Raw genomic sequence first — 17,665 nt, 5'->3', positions numbered from 1 at the left:
TATCAAAAAGTTATTATTTAAACATTCATTTTTTTTGAGTTCTAAAATCTCTTCCTTCCTCCAGCCATTCTGCCACCCACTGGGAATTGATAGTTGAAGGGATAGCTGTGAATTGGTGAATGGCTGAACAAGTTATGGGGTGGGATTGTGATGGAATAGTAACTACTGTTCTATAACAATGATGAGCTGGTTTATTTTAGGGAAAAACATAGTAAGACTTATGTGAAATAAAGAAAATTGAAGTGAGCAGAAACAAGACAACGTTGTACATAATAACAGCAATATTGTTTGAAGAATACTTGCGAACAACCATGTTATTCTGAGTACTATAAATACTTAGATCAGCTATAAATAGTGTCCTTTTCTAATGCAGGGTGGGGAGGACAGAGGAAGACAATTCAGAACTTAAAATGTGACCAAAAAATAAAGACAAATTTTCAAAAAGGAACAAGATTAGGGCTCAAAATACAGAGTTTGGAATCTTCTACCTTCAGATGATGATTCAACCCTTAGTAGCTAATGTCATCACCAAGTAAGATAGCATAGATAGAAAAGAAAACCAAAGGCACAGAGCAGAGACCGGGGGAACATTAACAGTATGAATGGATCTGAAATGAATGAAAGCATGATGTGAATGAAGAACAAGCAAAGGAGTGTCAGACAGACAGGAAGAGAACTAGGAGAGAGCAGTCTCATGAAAAACCACAAAGGAGAGAGCATCCAAGAGGACAATGTCATCAAAAGAATCCAATATTGCAGACCATTTCAGAAGGATGAGGATTCAATGCCTGATGGAACATTTTTATACCACAAGGTATTTCCTTTCTTCAATATGAGTGCAATAGATCTGAGACCATAACTTCAAATTTTCTGGTATAATTCATATCTCAATAAAAGAAAATATACTTTTAATGAGGCTTTGCAAAAGAAATACTTTGTCAGACCAAGCATCCTGATTTTGGGCTTGGAAAGTATAATTTACTATAGTTATAAATTAAGGATTCAATTCTAATTACTATAATTAACCAAACATAACATCTTAAAATGAGCATACATTTGAACTCATTGGTACAGCTATGTTCCTGAATATGCAAAATTAAAATGCTGAGCTAGCTCCTAGGATGCGTGTTAGATTATTTGACAAACTCAGACATTTTTATTATTTAACTCCCCATTGCTATTCTTAACTAACAACAAAAAACTTAGATAACTGAGAAACATTTTTAATACTTTTGTAGTTTGCCCTCAAAGATAGCAAGAAAATTACCCATGTGCGTGTACATGCATGCATGTGTGTGTGTGTGTATATATATAATATATTATATATTATATATATATACAAATATCCAACACATTTGTATACATATATGCATATCAGAATTTCTCATTCTGATGGCCAAAAAAGCCAGAAAGTATACACACATATGTATATTTATACATATATGTGCACAAATATTAATATATTCATGTATGCATAGGCATATAGTATTAATTTATTTATTCATTTATAAAGGGGTACAATATAAAAAAGAACAATAGGAATGAGGTCTTCTTTCCATATTTTTGCTGAAAAATTACGTCAAAATAGATGAATAAAATGCCTCTTGTGTTCTGTTCTTGATATTCATACCTTCAGTGAATATCAGTCTACACATTAAGATTGATCACCTTTTGTTGTCCATGCTAATTGCTGTTTGCTGCTGTTGGTTGGATCCACAAATCACCTCGACTGACATGTGGTTACATAAAGTGTGAGATGTTCTTCCTGTAGAAAATAAACATGCAACATTTCATTTTAGGCTGACCCATTCTAAAGTGCTTTCCTAATAAATCTAAAAACCCTCATCTCTAAAACAACTAATTTGCTGCAAGTGATTTTACTAATGCCCCAACTCAATTCTGTAACATGTATTATGATTGATAACACTGTATTTGGTTCTAATTTATTTATGTACCTAATTACTGGTTATGAAGTCATTATTTACCCAGTCATTTGTTTGCTCTTTTTGGCAACCACCAAAAACATCTTTGATAATATGTAGTAAGAAACTTGGACAAAGGGGGAAAAAAAAAGTAACAATATATGTTTTTCACTCATTTATCTGTGGATAGTTAAGCTGATGGGTCGGCTTAATTAATTTGTTCAAATGACGAATTGTAGATTTTTAGTCAATTAATTATTATTTTAATTGATGCAACTGACCAATTACCTGGTGGTAGATAGCTACTGTGAATATAAAGTGTATTTATTGCTATGGTGAAAAAATAACATCATTAGTCTTTCTTTCTCTCTCTCTCTCCTAAGCTGCAGTCCTACAACTGTCATTTGAATATCACAAAGTGAATGCCCCATGGGCATCTTAAGCCCAACATGTCTGGAACACAGCAGCTATTTCTTTTAAAAAATGTATTGTCCAGGCTATCGTAAGCAGCTGGAAGGACAGATTATTTAATTTGTATTTTGTATATCTCTAATATAAAATGAGCTTGACCCAAAATTGAATAGTAGGTTGAAAATGGAATAGATTGTAATTTGGAAATTTTGTAATGCCAGGTTGCCCACAAATATAATAACCTATGTTTTAAACCCCAGCATTCCTTCTGTGATAAGATATTTAATTCAGTGCAAGGCAATGAATATCTCTCATTTTCCTGGGATATAATATAATGCACTAGAAATGCAAAAATAAAAAGGAAGAGCATAATTGCTGAAGAGTCAAAATTACATGTCTAAAGGACAATGGCAAGATGAGTGATGATCATAAGTACACTGAAATGCTTTCTTAATTATTCAAGAAATGATGTAAAAGATGTCATCAAGGAGTTACATGAACGGAAAAGGAGGTGGACTATTAATATAGCCAGAGAGATGAAAAACCAATGATGTCCATTGCTACCCACAAGTTGTTAGCAGACCTATAGGAAAATTTTTATCTTGTTAGGTATCAGATTATATATGGAGGATTTATAGATGAACATAGACAGGAATGGCAGATGTTAGAAGGTATTGATGGGTTTTGATCTTTTACCCATGGAAGTCACATACCCATACTCAAAAGATTTTTGAATTGATGGAAGGATTGAAGCAAGAGATAATAAATATCATGATTGTTACTTTCATTTAACACTGAATTTTATAGCTTAAAAAAATTAGATGTTAACTTATAGCAATAGGTACTTGACTGGACATATTTTATTGATTTTTTTATTGTCATAGAAGTTTTTTACTGATATGACAGGTATTAAGAATGTGAGAATTTTGTAAAGTACTGCTTCATGTCTATACATATTATTTTATAAATGGTGGTTTTAAAATATAATTAATTGTATTTTTATTCATTTGTCTTGGGATTTTAGGTACATAATCCATGACATCCTTCCAATGATTAAATAACTATTTTAGAGTAAATATCTAGCCTTATTGTCTAACTCTTATATGTTCCTTCACATGACAGAAATTTCATGTGACCATCCCACTTCCCCAAAAAAAAATCTCCCCAAAAATAATGCTATGTAGGCCAAAATAACGTTATTTTTTATTCATTTCAGTCATGTTCAACTCTTCAAGAGTCCATTTGGAGTTTTCTTGGTAAAGATACTAAAATGGTTTGTTATTTCCTTCTCCAGTTCATTTTACATAAGAGGAAACTGAGGCAAACAGAGATAAATGACTTGCCCAGAGACATAAAGCTAGTAAGTGTCTAAGGCCAGATTTGAATTCAGGAAGATAAGTTTTTCTGATTCCAGATCTGGCACTCTATCCACTATGTCACTTTGAAATCCCAGAATAATGTAACATGCCATAAAATTTTCTATTTTGATACTCCAAAGCAGCAGAACATTAGTTTTGTACACCCTATAGCCTTTCTGGAAAAAAAAACCCTTTATAAACCTTGATCTTGTGTATATAACAAGACCTTGTAGACATCTGTAATATACAAGTACACTCTAATATGCCAATGGATTTGAGATCCTGTTGATGTAGCTATTCATCCCAATTATGTAAATCACACCCCAACTATACTTGTCCCTTTTGTCTTACACTTATCTGTGTCTTCTTGTAAGTTCGCTGGTGAATGGTCAACTCAACATGCTGCAAGCTTTATCAGTAACCTCAGGAGAAAAGCAGTGAAGCACAAGAGAAAATAAATTTCTTTCACTCTTTGTTTGTAAGACAGCATCATGGTAGGATCAAAAGAGGGATGACATATAGGGTTATCCATTAACAGCTATAAGGAATCTCAGAAGCCAACTCATCATTCTTTTATTTTACAGATAAGCCACTGGGGCTTAAGGAGCTAAAATGACTCACGCAGAGTCACATAGATAGTAATCATCAGAGGTAAGGTTTGAATTGACGTTCATTGAATATAGGATCCAAGATCAAATCCTAGCTTTGTCTCTTCCCATTCCTGGTCAATTCAATTAATAATCACTATAAAAAGAGCTAACATTTACGAAGTGCTTATTTCATTTCAGACACTGTGCTAAGCACTTACAATTATTATCTCATTTCATCCTCTGCAAGGAAGGTGCCATTGTTATTCCCATTTTATAGATGAAAAAACTGGAGCAAGGTTATTGTGAAGTAAATTCTTAGTGAACTTTAAAGGTAAGTTGTTAAAATATCTTTTTATTCTATTCTATTCTATTCTCCCTAGTGATACCATCAGACAAAGAAGCCCAGGCTGAGTCATTCACTTATTCTAAAAAATCTTATATAGGAATTCACTACATGGACTGTAAGTAATGCATACCTAGCTGATTCTTTTTTTTTCTTTCTGTATTAAATAATTAAACCAAACACCAAACAATCTATGTCAATTGCTCATGACTCAGAGCCTATGTTTAAACATTTTATATTAAGCTGAAGGTTTCACAACTCTCAATTAATTGAATGTCATGCTAACAGTCAAACTGGATAATTTAGTTTCTAAAAAAATTACCATTTTCTGAATTATCTCTTCACTATTAAGATATTCCTTGGTTCGTTATAATATAGTTCATTATCCTCAGCACTGTAGATTATTTATGATGCAGGTAGGTGGTGCAGTGGAAAGAGTGACTTACTTTGAATCAGAATAACCCCTGAGTTCAAATTCATTTTGAAGCACTTATTTACTAACTGCATGACTGCAGGCAAGTCACTTAACTTCAGTCAGAACCAATTTCTTCATCTGTAAAGTGGGGATAAGAAACAACCTCCCAGCTGTTGTGAGGATAAGATCAGGTAATATTCGTAACACTTACTGTCAGTCTTAATGTGCCAAATAAATACTGTTTTTAAATTAAGTAATATAATGTTAATGTTATCAATAAATTAATATCAGATCATGTCTATAGAGTGTAGTGATAAGTTTTTGCCTAACATATCTTATTAATGATGGATCTTTGCACTTTTAAAAAAAGGATTTAAGGTGTGTCTTCTCTAATTTCCATATATTATGGGGTACAAGTCAACTCTGCATACATGTCAACCTAAATTATTTTTCTAAAAAAAATCAGATTTTTATCTGTTATTACTATAAAGATTGACCTTCACAATGCTATCAATTCCTTCAACAAACTATTTTCAGTGACTCTTTGAAAGTGATTAGTGGCATAATGTTAATGGTGATCATTAAGACCCTTGATTTCACTTGATTTCCTGATTGGGGAAATCATTGCTAGGAGTCCTTTCTTTGAGACAGAGAAGTGGACAGAATTTGTGGTTGGGACATTTACTTTGTCCAGTATAAGCAGATTTTTTTTTCCAACCTGAAATTTTTGCAACCTGATATTTCCAACCTGGAAATATCAATTCCCACACAGAAGATAGTACATTATTTTCTTCAGTTTGGGTGCATCTATCCTACATAAATTGATATGTCATGCTAGGAAAATAGAAACCACATATGAATGATGTAAGCATCGTATTATAAATATGTGAAGGAAATTATTGACTTTTTGTTTTACCTATTCTAAACAATGTGTATGTCTTCCTCTTCCCTCTCTTTTTTCTCTCTCCCTCCCATGAGACCTTTGACCTGCTCTATTTCCAACCTGGTCTAGCTTAACCTCCTTACACAGCTAATGGCACATACTCTCCAACTTATTTTGGGTATTGTTGTATTGGTTCTGTACTTGATGTGAACACCAGAGAAGCTTTAGCCCATTGGAGCTCAGAATTACTAAACTCAAGTGATCTACCATAAGTCTCAAACTTCTCAGTTGCCAGGGACTACAGATATGTGCCGCCAAACCTGACTCTTTGTTATATTTTTCAAAGAACAAAGAGAATCAAATGATTTTATTTGAAATTGTATAACTACTAAGGGTATAAATAATCTTTAACTTTCATTGTTAATCATTAGAAATTTCTGTTTTAGCAATCAGCTTAGAAGCTAAAAGGAGACATCAGAGTCCTCCACACAGATCTAGCAACTATGTAAGTTAGGTCTGTACTGCTTGCAGTGCTGGTATATTCTGAACAGTCTGTCCCAATCTTTCTGAGGGTTTCAGTAACAGGGTTTGATAGAGGGGGAAAGTAGAAATAATTTAAGGGTCCAAGTAGCTGTGGTGGTCTGGGATTTCTCTTCCTATCTTCCCCATTTTATGTCGTTCTAGATAATGTACCTTTAAGAAGGGAGTCGATCAAGAACTAGTATGATGTTTTGAATTTGTTGGAGTTCTTATTTGTTTTCTCAGATACTACCCTACTTGAGAACAAGGATACAAAACACATCCAAAAATGATCTGAATAGTGATGATCTAATGTATCTATTTGAACTTGAAGATTTGTTGTCAGATGCTTCACAATTATAATCCTTACTTTATCACTTCTAGATGGTCCCAAACAAATATACTAACATTAATTTAGGCATATATCCCTCTTCTCCTTTACCTGGAAGAGTTAGTGTTGGAGGTAACTGAAATGAAAAACTAATCATGGGAATGCTGGTAATTATCACCTAGGTGATATCACCCTCTGTCCCAGCACAAGATTTCTTCTTATTATTTTAGAGTCCAATTTAGTGTTTCTGTCTATTTTCTAGTTATGGGAAAGGACATACTGTCTTTTCTTGGCCAGTGTGAGATAAAATATAAGATGATACACTATACTTTTGCAAATTAACAGGAAAGAATAAATTGATGAATGAAAAAGTCTTTATTAAGCATTTACTATCTACAAGGCACCATGCTAAGTACAGTAATATTTATTACTAGAAGATTAAGGGGACTCATGTATGATTGGATGGTCCTGTTAACAAAAGAGGAAAGCCCATCATTAAAAAACAATCCATGGTTCAAAGTTGTGTCCCTGGTAATTTTTGGGTAATAATGTGGCAGAGAGATGTTGTGACTTGAATGAAGAAATTAAGGCAGGGGAATGCTAATTGAATACGTAAATACATTTTGTAGGCTTTGAGCTATTTTAGGATGAAAAGAATGAGATTTTTCAGGAGAGAGCTGAACAATGAGCTCAAGAATCAATTAGCAAAGTCTGTGGGACCATAGGATTTAGCCAGACTAATTATTCTGACTATGCAGCTTAGTGATAGATTATGGGAAGAATCAAAGTACTTGGGAAATTAAAGAAAAAAGGCAGCAGGGAAAAGATCAGAGGACTTAAGACTAATGTAATGGAGTGCCTTTAGGATGCTCCAACCATAGTTGGTTGTTATTGTTGTTGTCATCATTGTTGTTTTTATTTGAAGAGAACAAAATTAGCTTGTTTGGTGGAGGTAAAATCAATGACACTATTAGATCAGAAACAGGATATATGAATCTACACAGGAATGAGGTTGGAATGCTAAATTAAAGAGTCACAGGTATTCATAGTAGCTAAAATGAGAAGGATAATTTGGGGACTGAAGATCAAATGATCATAGATTTAAAGCTGGAAAATATCTTAGAAGTTATCAGGTCCATCCTCACCTTTTTAAAGTAACCTGGGAAGGTAAGTAACACAGTTCAGTGTCTGAGAGGGTATTTAAATGTAGGTCTTTCTGGTCTATATGTAACATGCTGCTTCACACCGACTATGTCCCAGATCTCAGTAGAAATTTGTTAAGTCAACAAGAATTATAAATAGAAAGAATGAAGATGTGTCTTCCAAGGCCAAGAGATTTATGTTGCTCTCATCTGAGAAAAGGTGGTGTCTGTCTGCTGGGTGACAAATTTTGAATATAAGTTGATGGTGAAAAATACTTTGGGGCGGAAGGAGTGGTACAGAGCCATTTGCCTTGTTTGGCAATAGATGTTGACAGAAGAAAAAGCAATTATCAAAATTATATATGTATGTGTGTGTGTGTGTGTGTGTGTGTGTATATGAATTTGCCTGGGATTTCTCATGATTACGATAGCACAGTGATGACTTTCAAATAGATTATGTTGTTGTGGTGGTGGAGGTGGTGTCATTTCAGTCACATCCAACTCCTTGTGACCTCATTTGGGGCTTACTTGGCAAATATACTGCAGTAATTTTCCATTTCCTTCTCCATTTCACATTATGGATGAGGAGATGAGGCAAACAGGGTTAAGAGATTTGCCAGGGTCATAGAACTAGTAACATCTGAGTCATATTTGAAGATGAGTCTTCCTGATTCCAGGCCTGACACTATCCACTGTTTTACTTAGCTGCCTCTTATAAAATGGAACATAGATACTCAGTATAAATTTCTAAAGCAAGGATATCTTGGGATGAAAATCCATCTCAGAAACTTCCCTGGGAGCACTAAGCCCAATGAAAGGCCCAAATAGCCTTGGCAAACTGAGAATTGTTAGACATATTGAAAGAGGAAGTTAATCAATCAATTTCTTCTCCATCAAGAATAAAATTGCCTGGAAACTTTCTCCTCAGTATATTACCACCCCCTAGGCAGATTTATACACTAAGTAAGTAAGAGAGGAAATGCTTGGGATCAGAAATTGAGGATAATCTAAAGAATGCTTTCATCAAACCATGTTAATTACCAAATAGAGAGGCTACCTTTTTTATCCCCCTATATTTGGCACACCTGATTAGGGAGGCTCAGGGAAAAGATGGTCTAAATATGATATTTGCTTCTCTTCATTTCCAACATTCTGGAAAAGTTATGAAGTTTCATATATCTATATATACACATATACATATATATACATACAAACATGAATATCGATACATACATATATATATGTATATGTGTGTGTGTGTGTGTGTGTATATCTATATATATCTATATATAGAGATAAATTGAATTTATTGCTAGATACTTTCAAAGCCCAACTCAAGTGCCCACTCTTATAAGTGGCCTTTCTTGATTCATTCTGACACAATTTTTTCCCCTTCTGGTCCCTTCCCCCCATTACTCTGTCTAAATTTTGTATTTACTTATTTATGCACATGTTGTTTCTGCTAATAGAATGTAAACTCTTTCAGAAGTTTTTTCATTTTTCTATCTCTGTACCTAGTACCTAGTTCCTGGCACACAATGAGTGTTTAATAAGTGTTGGACAATAAGATGGTTGATTGATTGATTGACGTATGCCTTACATTCTTGTGAGAATTAGGTACAAGGGTAAAAAGACAGCAGGGTTTGTAGTTGATGTAAATTCTATGAATACCAAGTTATGCTGTTTGGGCTGGCCCAATGACCCATTATTTCATTAGTGATGTCCTTGTTAATCTTTTGGATTAAATTGCTTTGTTTTTCCAAATGCATTTTTTATTTTGCTATTTTTCTTCTACTTCAGTAAAATATTTTTGGTAATTTAATTGGGATGGCACTGAATATATAAGTTATTTTAGGCAAAATTTCCATTTTTATTATATTGACCCTGCTTATCCATGAACTTACTTAATATTTCTCCAATTATTTAAATATTATTTAATATTATTCTATAGACAGTTTTTTTTTTAAATTTTGTTCATGTGGTTTCTGGGTTTGTTTTATATGTGTACTCCCAGTCATTTTATACTGTCTAGAGTTATTTTAAATGAGGTATCCCTTACTATCTCTTCTTGCAGTTTTTTTTCCTTTCGTGATATATAGGAATGTTTATGATTTGTGTATATTCACTTTGTCTCCAGATACTTTGCTAAAATTATTGTCATTTTTAGTTGATTCTTTGGAATTTTCCAAGTAAATCATGATATCATATGCAAAAGAGATAGTTTTATTATTTTATTCCCTATTCTGATTTCTTCTATTTCTTTTTCTTTTCTTATTGCTATTGCCAGGATTTCCAATAAATTTTGAATAATATTGGTGACATGAACATCTTGTTTCACACCTGATCTTACTGAATTTTGGCTATTATAAATACCCAAATTAACTACAAAGTACATAGGAAGGAAGATGCTATCTGCAACCAGAGAAAGAACTAATGAATAGAAATATGTATAGAATGGTTTTACATATATATGCGCACATCTGTGTCTAATGGTAACCATCCCAGGGTGGTCAGAAGGAAGAAAAAAGGGGGAAAAATTACATGATAACTTTATTATGTATTTAAAAGGAATAGCAAGTTCTCATATTGTATTTTCAGTTTCATGTGCAATAATCTTTTTTTTTCTATTCTACATTATGGAAATGCTTGTTTTATAGCTTAAGTTCAGAATAAAATAAATTAAAATTAAAAATTCTTTTGGTTTAATTAGGTGGCATTTCAATATTTTCGTAACAAATACAGAAAATGTCTCACATGCAACAGAAATATTAATATATTTGTAATCCCCTGGCTTTTACTGCACTTTAGGAAAATATCTTTCATGAGCCCTAAGTAACCTCACTGGATTTGTTTGGAATACATGTAAGCTATAAGTCACTCCTGGCATCTTATAGAGTGAAGCCATAAGCATTTTCTAGGATCTGCAAATTTTTATTGGCACTTTATACTACTTTGTTTTTGTGAAAGGAAGGTAGATCACCTGGAAAAAAAAAAGGTGAGGGTTCACTATCTTGGTGTTGAAGAAGCCTATATAATGCATCTGTTTCTATAGTGTTCTTCTTGTTGTTGTTGTATCAACCCTCAAAACATTTTTCTTGTGTGTGTGTGTGTGTGTGTGTGTGTGTGTGTTTGACATAAACACATTGGGAACAGACCTTGGAGTAGTTCTGCATGCAAAGCATTGTGATGAAAGAAGAGAGACTAAATGTAGAATCCATGAAACTATCCATTGCCAACTATTATGCCAATTAATCCCATAGAAAGAAACTAGGTAGTTATTGATTGGGAGTTGTTGCCAATTAATGTGATCCTAGAGGTGTGATGCTACCACCTCGAGGGAGTTTGATAACTGATCTGAAAGTGAAAGTTGAATTTAAGAAGAACAAGGAAGAAAAAATTGATCTCCAGGACAATGACTTCCTCCCTTTCCAAAACATGAATCCAGTGGGGTCTCTTGGCTATTATGAGTCGCTAGATTGGGAATGTGATGCTCAGTACAATGGGAAGACCTGAAACAAATTTTACTCTGTGAGGAGATACAAGCAAAAGCAGCCATCTACTGCAGCTCTTCTAAACTCCTCCAGTAGTTTTGTTATTAGTAATTGCACATTTCCATGACACACCCCCTTCTATTTTGAAATTATATTCACATTTTATAACATAGATTCATAACTTATGAATATGCCACTTGAGTCCATTTCCAGAGTTACCTTCTATACACCAAACAGCCAGATAATTTCTGAATATTATTTCCAAATCACAGGGAATTCAATTGCACATATGACATAGAGAACTGCAATTTATGGCAAAATGCTGAGTTCACCTCCAGAAGATTACCCATAAGAATACTGTTGCTTCACATAACAGCTTGCCGAAATGATTATCGGTCCCCAATTAAAAAAAAAATCTAAAAAGCTGAATAGCTGCCATGCTGCTTTTTCAATAGAGCAAAGAACTTTGGAACTATCTCACATTTGACATCTGAACAATCCAGTCATATACGAGGATATCAAATTACTATCCAGCAGATATGCCGTAAGAGCAGAATAACAGTGTGATTCTGTGAAACAAAGCAGGCCCTGTTCTAGTCATAGATTTAAACGAGACAGAAGAGAAAAAAGGCAAAAATTATGTACCTTTTGCTGAAATCAGCTCAACAGGGTGTGGTTAGCTTACATATACTTACTAGTAAGATAATTTTGCCAGTGATGGTTACTCAAAATCATTTACCTATTCAACAGCTGAATATGAATATATAACAAATAAAGCCTGGGAAATTCAAACTCCATTCCATATTTCTTACCTTCAGGTTGAGTATTCTTCAGAAAACATACAACAGCAGTGGTTACAATTGGGCAAGGCCGAGCAAGCCAACAAACATTTATTAAATGTGTACTATCTGCCAGACACTATGCTAAACAGTACAAAAACAACCAAAAAGAAAATCATTCTCTATCTTCAAGAATCTTACATCCAAAAAAGGTAAAACAGCTCACAAAAGGAGCTGAAAAGGTAGAAATGGAGAGAGGGAAGGGGTAATAGGACAGGATGAAGGTACCCACTTGGATACATTTTGTTTGAAAGTTAGAAGCAAAGGCCAGAGGGAGATAAAGGTTGATTAGAAATGGGGGCCCTGGAAGGAATTTACTAAAGAGAGAAGAAGGCAGGCATTGAGGATGAATATTGAGGGGTAAGCTAGCCCCAGGCACTGAGGGAATTCCAAAATGAGACACAGTGGAGACAAGATGTTGAATTTTGGAAAGTCAGAAGCACAACCAGGAAAGGAATGGTGCACCAGTACCCATTGCTTTGGATCACAGACAGAATATGATGTATGGGAGTTACTTGACTGCACATAACAAAGGAGACACTGGTATTAATTGATAGCATAGAAACAGTTTAGACCTGTGCACCAGGTGTGGGAGCAGGTAGAAAATACATAAATATCTCAGAGTAAGGCAAGGGCTTTTACCAGGAGCTTCCTGAAAGGGCAGGGCTTACTTCAGTTGATAAATATGTAGGGGAAAAAAAAAAAGATCTATTAATGAGGATATACAATGTTAGAAATAAGATTTGGGGAAGGAATGACAGAGAAGCTTACCTAGGATAGCGCAACAAAGATCAGTATCTGAGTGTTACCAATGAGAAGAATAGAGCTCATCAAAAACTATGTGCCTGAAAAAAGAAAAAGCGAGTCTGCTTATCTATTTTCCTAGCTTCCTAGAGCTTTTAAGAGTTGGGTATAACAACTCAACATTTGTGAGCATTCCAGTGCACTGTATGAGAGAGTGGGCAGGGAAGAAGCAAGAAAAGTTTTAAGGAATCTGCAGAAGCTTAGCCATTATGGTCCAGGGTTTCCATTCTTTTCTACAGTCTAATAGTTTTCTATGGAGTTGAAGATTTGCATGGTAATGATTTGTCTTCAGATTTGGTCTCATATATATGTACAAGATTTCATCAGTAATTCAAATCTCCCATCACAGGGGAAGATTGCCATGGGCAAGATATATTCAAAGCCAATTATGATGCTTATTGGGAAAATGATGAGTACATTATCTTAGAGTCAATGTTTGAAATCTGCTGCAGTTTGTCTTTGAGTAAAGTTTCTTTTACAAAAATGGAGTTTAAGTTAAAAACTAACATAGGCTTTTCAGGATCTTCTTGCCACTTTAGCTAATATTTACATTCAATTTGCATCAAAATGAATATTTCAAAGAATAATTTAATACATGCTATTAAATTGTTTAATATGATTTCTGAAATAGAAGCAGTTTATTATAAAATGTGAATGGGTAATAACTAGTCACTCTGAGGTCTACTTAGGAAGATATATAATGAAACATGCCAACTTTCTAAATAAACAAAAGGAAAATTTTAAAGGTAATTTCCCTTGGAATTTTTAGAAGTATGTAAATGTTATTTTATTAGCTGGTACAAAATTATCAAAAGACTATATGTAAATTATAGTGGAATTCTTGTTATGTTCAGAGAAAACATGAGATTAGGAATACACATATCATTTGAACACAATCTTAATACTCCTCTTTTTAATTTTTATTTATTTATTTGGACGGGGAGACTGAACCAGTAATTTTATTGGTATGGAAATTCTATGTGAGGAAACTCCCTGTAATGGAATAGATTTTTACCTCCTCCTATTAGATAGTTAAAAGGTTAGCTAATTTTCAAAGATCACACAGCCAGTATATATCAAATGCATGATTTGAACTTGAATAAAGTAAAGTGAGAAGCCATGTGGCACAAAAATGAGAACATAATGACAATAGAACTAGTAGAGAACATGGAGACAATGTCATCTAATTCATTCATTTTTAAAGGTATGGGTTCTTAAGTCTTAGCTATTTACTAGGTACAAGTGATTTGTCTCTCTCAAGATCACTTATCTAGTATGTATCAGAATTTACATGTTGAACTGAGAGTTTTCCAATTTTGAGACTGCATTTTATCTTTTATACTACTGCCTTTACATGGCACTGTTCTAGTCACTGACAATAAATGAAATTGTAGGTGCTCATGTTTTACTAAGATCAAGTTATTTAATTTGACCAGCATTCACAGCTAGCTAATAACAGTGTTAGGACTAGAGTCCAAATCTCAGGATCTTGATAAGAAGGCAAGGGGCACTTTGAAAGAATGTGATTAAGGACAAGAGGTAGGTTGGTCTAAAGTAGATGACTGTCTCCTAAATAACTGGAGATGGAAAGGACAAGAGAAAAAAGAAAACAAGCAGATTGGTATGTGTGAAGAAATCATCAGGTCAAGAAAAGGTCATGGTGTAAGAAGATTTGGACCAAGATATAACCAAGAGACCCATCATAATTTCCAAATGATATAACATGATGAGGAAGGGTTTGGGACAAGGTGGCAGATTTCCCTTTCAAAGAAGTATAATGCCTAACATCTAATTTTGGAGTGGCAGAGCCAAGAAAAAAATCAGGGTGAGATGTTTTTTCCAGTATGAAATATTTAGGATGTTTGTAAAAGAGGTCTGTGACACTTGAGAAAAGGCCAGATGGAAACACACACACACACACACACACACACGCACACACTAGCAGCAACAGAGGCTGCAGCAGCAGCAGCTGAGAGACAGTAAGAGGGTCAGATAACTGGTCAGAAAGAGATTATAGGAGTCCCTTGCTGGCACTAGGTGCAACTGGTACTGAATGGGAAATCTATTGCTCATATGCACTTATTCGTCACAATTCTGGGTGTGAGAGCAGTGCTTGGGGTCAGTCACAAGAAATCAGGGGCACTGGTCATAGTTCCAGGGGCAAAAAAAAGTGCTAGCATTTGCAGCATAAGGGAACCAGGGACATAGTCACCAAGAGGAGTGTAGTCCTTGTGGCTGCTAGGGAGCAGGGGCTCTTACTAAGACCATAGTGAAGACCAGGAGAGCAATGATTACACCTTTCCCTGCATCACACCACCTTGGAAACACCAGAAACTTGCAGATTCCCACCAGCTTTGAAAACAGAAGCACAAACACTTACACAGATTGAAATTCAATATTCTTTTTTTTGTTTGTTTGTTTCCAGCAAAAGACAAGATGTATTAGAACATCTGGCATACTGGCCAGATTCTTAAGGAATCTGAACATTTGTGAGCTATTGGCTAGGTTCTTAGGAATCTCAGCTGTGGCTGGATTTTAAGAATCTGAGCCCATCTATAACAGTCTTAAGAAGCTCCCTGAAACGCAACAAGTTTAACCAGTAGTGATAGTTAAATGTCTTCCTGATTTCTTGCATTCTGTCCCCTCTGTCATATTGCCTCTGTAGGTTTCTAGAGACTGTGAGTTCTGGTTTCTATTACTGTTATTATTATTAACTCATTTTTATCATGCTAGAAAAGGAGCATTATCACAAACCAAAATGTTGACCACAAATCACTAAGATAGAATATTAATTCATAAGAACATTTTTAATATGGCATCATCATACCAGACATAATGTCCAAGCTGCATGGAATGTGAGGATTGCAACATAAAGAGACCTGACAGAGGAGATCAACATCATTGTGGAGTAGTATGAGATGCAAATCATCCTTATTGTCCTGTCATTAGTACTATACTGATGAAATTTTCAGTGGGTCTATAGAGGATTCACTTAATTCTAATACTTCTAAGTCTACTCAAAAGCTGTTATTTTCTCCTCTTGCTCTGTGAAACATTGGATATAAGATGATAATAGTGGAATACCAACTTGTTCCAGGGCCATTTAACTCTGAACTCCATGAAATGAGATGCAAATTAGTTAAAAATAGCAATGACAACTACAAGTCACAGTCTAGAAGCAACAGAGAGAGAATATGACATAATGGATAAAGACTCAGACTTGAAGTCATGATGATCTGGGTTCAGATTTTACTTTTGACACTTAACTATGTCAATATGGACAAATCACTTAACATTGAGGTTCAGGAAACTTCCTAAGACTATCTGCTATAGATGTTTTCTGATCACTGTTGGTAGAGAGCATTTATTCACCAGGAGTTCTGATAACTATAGAATCAAAAGGCATTGACATATTGACATATAGGTATAGGCAAAGGCTTTGTAATAGATATTCATGTTGGACTATTAGTTTAGAAACATGTGAGATATATCCAGATGTAAGTTTATCTCCTCTAAAGATCTGAGATAAATATTATGATATTGCAAATATTATGGTACCCTGTTAAATGCAAGTTATTTAATTTTTATAATTGCAATTTTCCTGTTAATGTCTTCTTGTCCTGTAAATGCCTCTCCAAAAGGGAAATATGTAATTATAGTGAATAATAAACAAGATTTATTATGTAATACAATTCACAATTATTCTTTGATTATTAGGAAATAAAATGCTGGAAACAAAACTACCACTGACTTCTAAAATAAACTTGACTTCCTACTACCACCAACAATCTCATTTAAAAATCCTGAAAACACAGAGTAAAATGCATTCAAATAGTCTCCAGAGGCTTTGAAATACTGAAGTACTTTATGATTTATTTTCTTCCCTCCACTCACACCTCTCCCCACCACTTGCTTGACTTCTTTCCAAACAGATCATTTAGACTGACTTGTATGTGTCATGTAGATTGATTTTATTATCCATCTTGTATTTAAAGCAACAGGGCCATTATAGCACTGCTCTGCTGGATTGTGGTTTTATCATATTTGTATAACAGAAAAAATATATACTTACATATTGGAAAAGAAGCCAACATGATCAGAATAGAGACAAACAGCATGCATGCCTTTTATAAAAAAACTGATTTCAGTTTAAAATGCTTAAGTTTCAATGATCTTATTTAGTTTCTTTATAAGCATGTGGAATTGAATATTTTTCAAGGCAGCATTTTTGTGTAATGAATACATTTTCACAGGCTGATTTGTCCAGTTTATTGATTTGAAAAGCCCTACATTTTTGCTCCTTTTGTACTGTTCAACTTTTGAGCAACCCTAGATTTTTAGAGGTATCTGAACATTGGCAAGTAAAGAAGTAGAAGACAATTTTTAAGGAAATCATTTTCCGTTTGACAAATGTAACTCGGGGGAGGGAAACAAGGAAGGGAAATAAAGTTAGATGAAATAATGGTGCATATTTTACATTTTGCTTTATCTGAATAACTAAAATAAAGGAAGGATATAGATCATGAAATGTCAGAAGAGTTTGAAAGAAGTAAGAGTATTTAGGCAGAAGAAGGAAAGGCTTAGATCATCAGTTAGCTGTCATTAGGTGTCTGACAA

The sequence above is a fragment of the Phascolarctos cinereus genome, unplaced genomic scaffold, assembly GCF_003287225.1.
Source record: "Phascolarctos cinereus isolate Bilbo 61053 unplaced genomic scaffold, phaCin_HiC Scaffold_9;HRSCAF=440, whole genome shotgun sequence".
NCBI classification, from domain to species: domain Eukaryota; kingdom Metazoa; phylum Chordata; class Mammalia; order Diprotodontia; family Phascolarctidae; genus Phascolarctos; species Phascolarctos cinereus.
The sequence above is the reverse complement of the archived record's forward strand: the minus strand, read 5'-3'. Positions refer to the sequence as shown.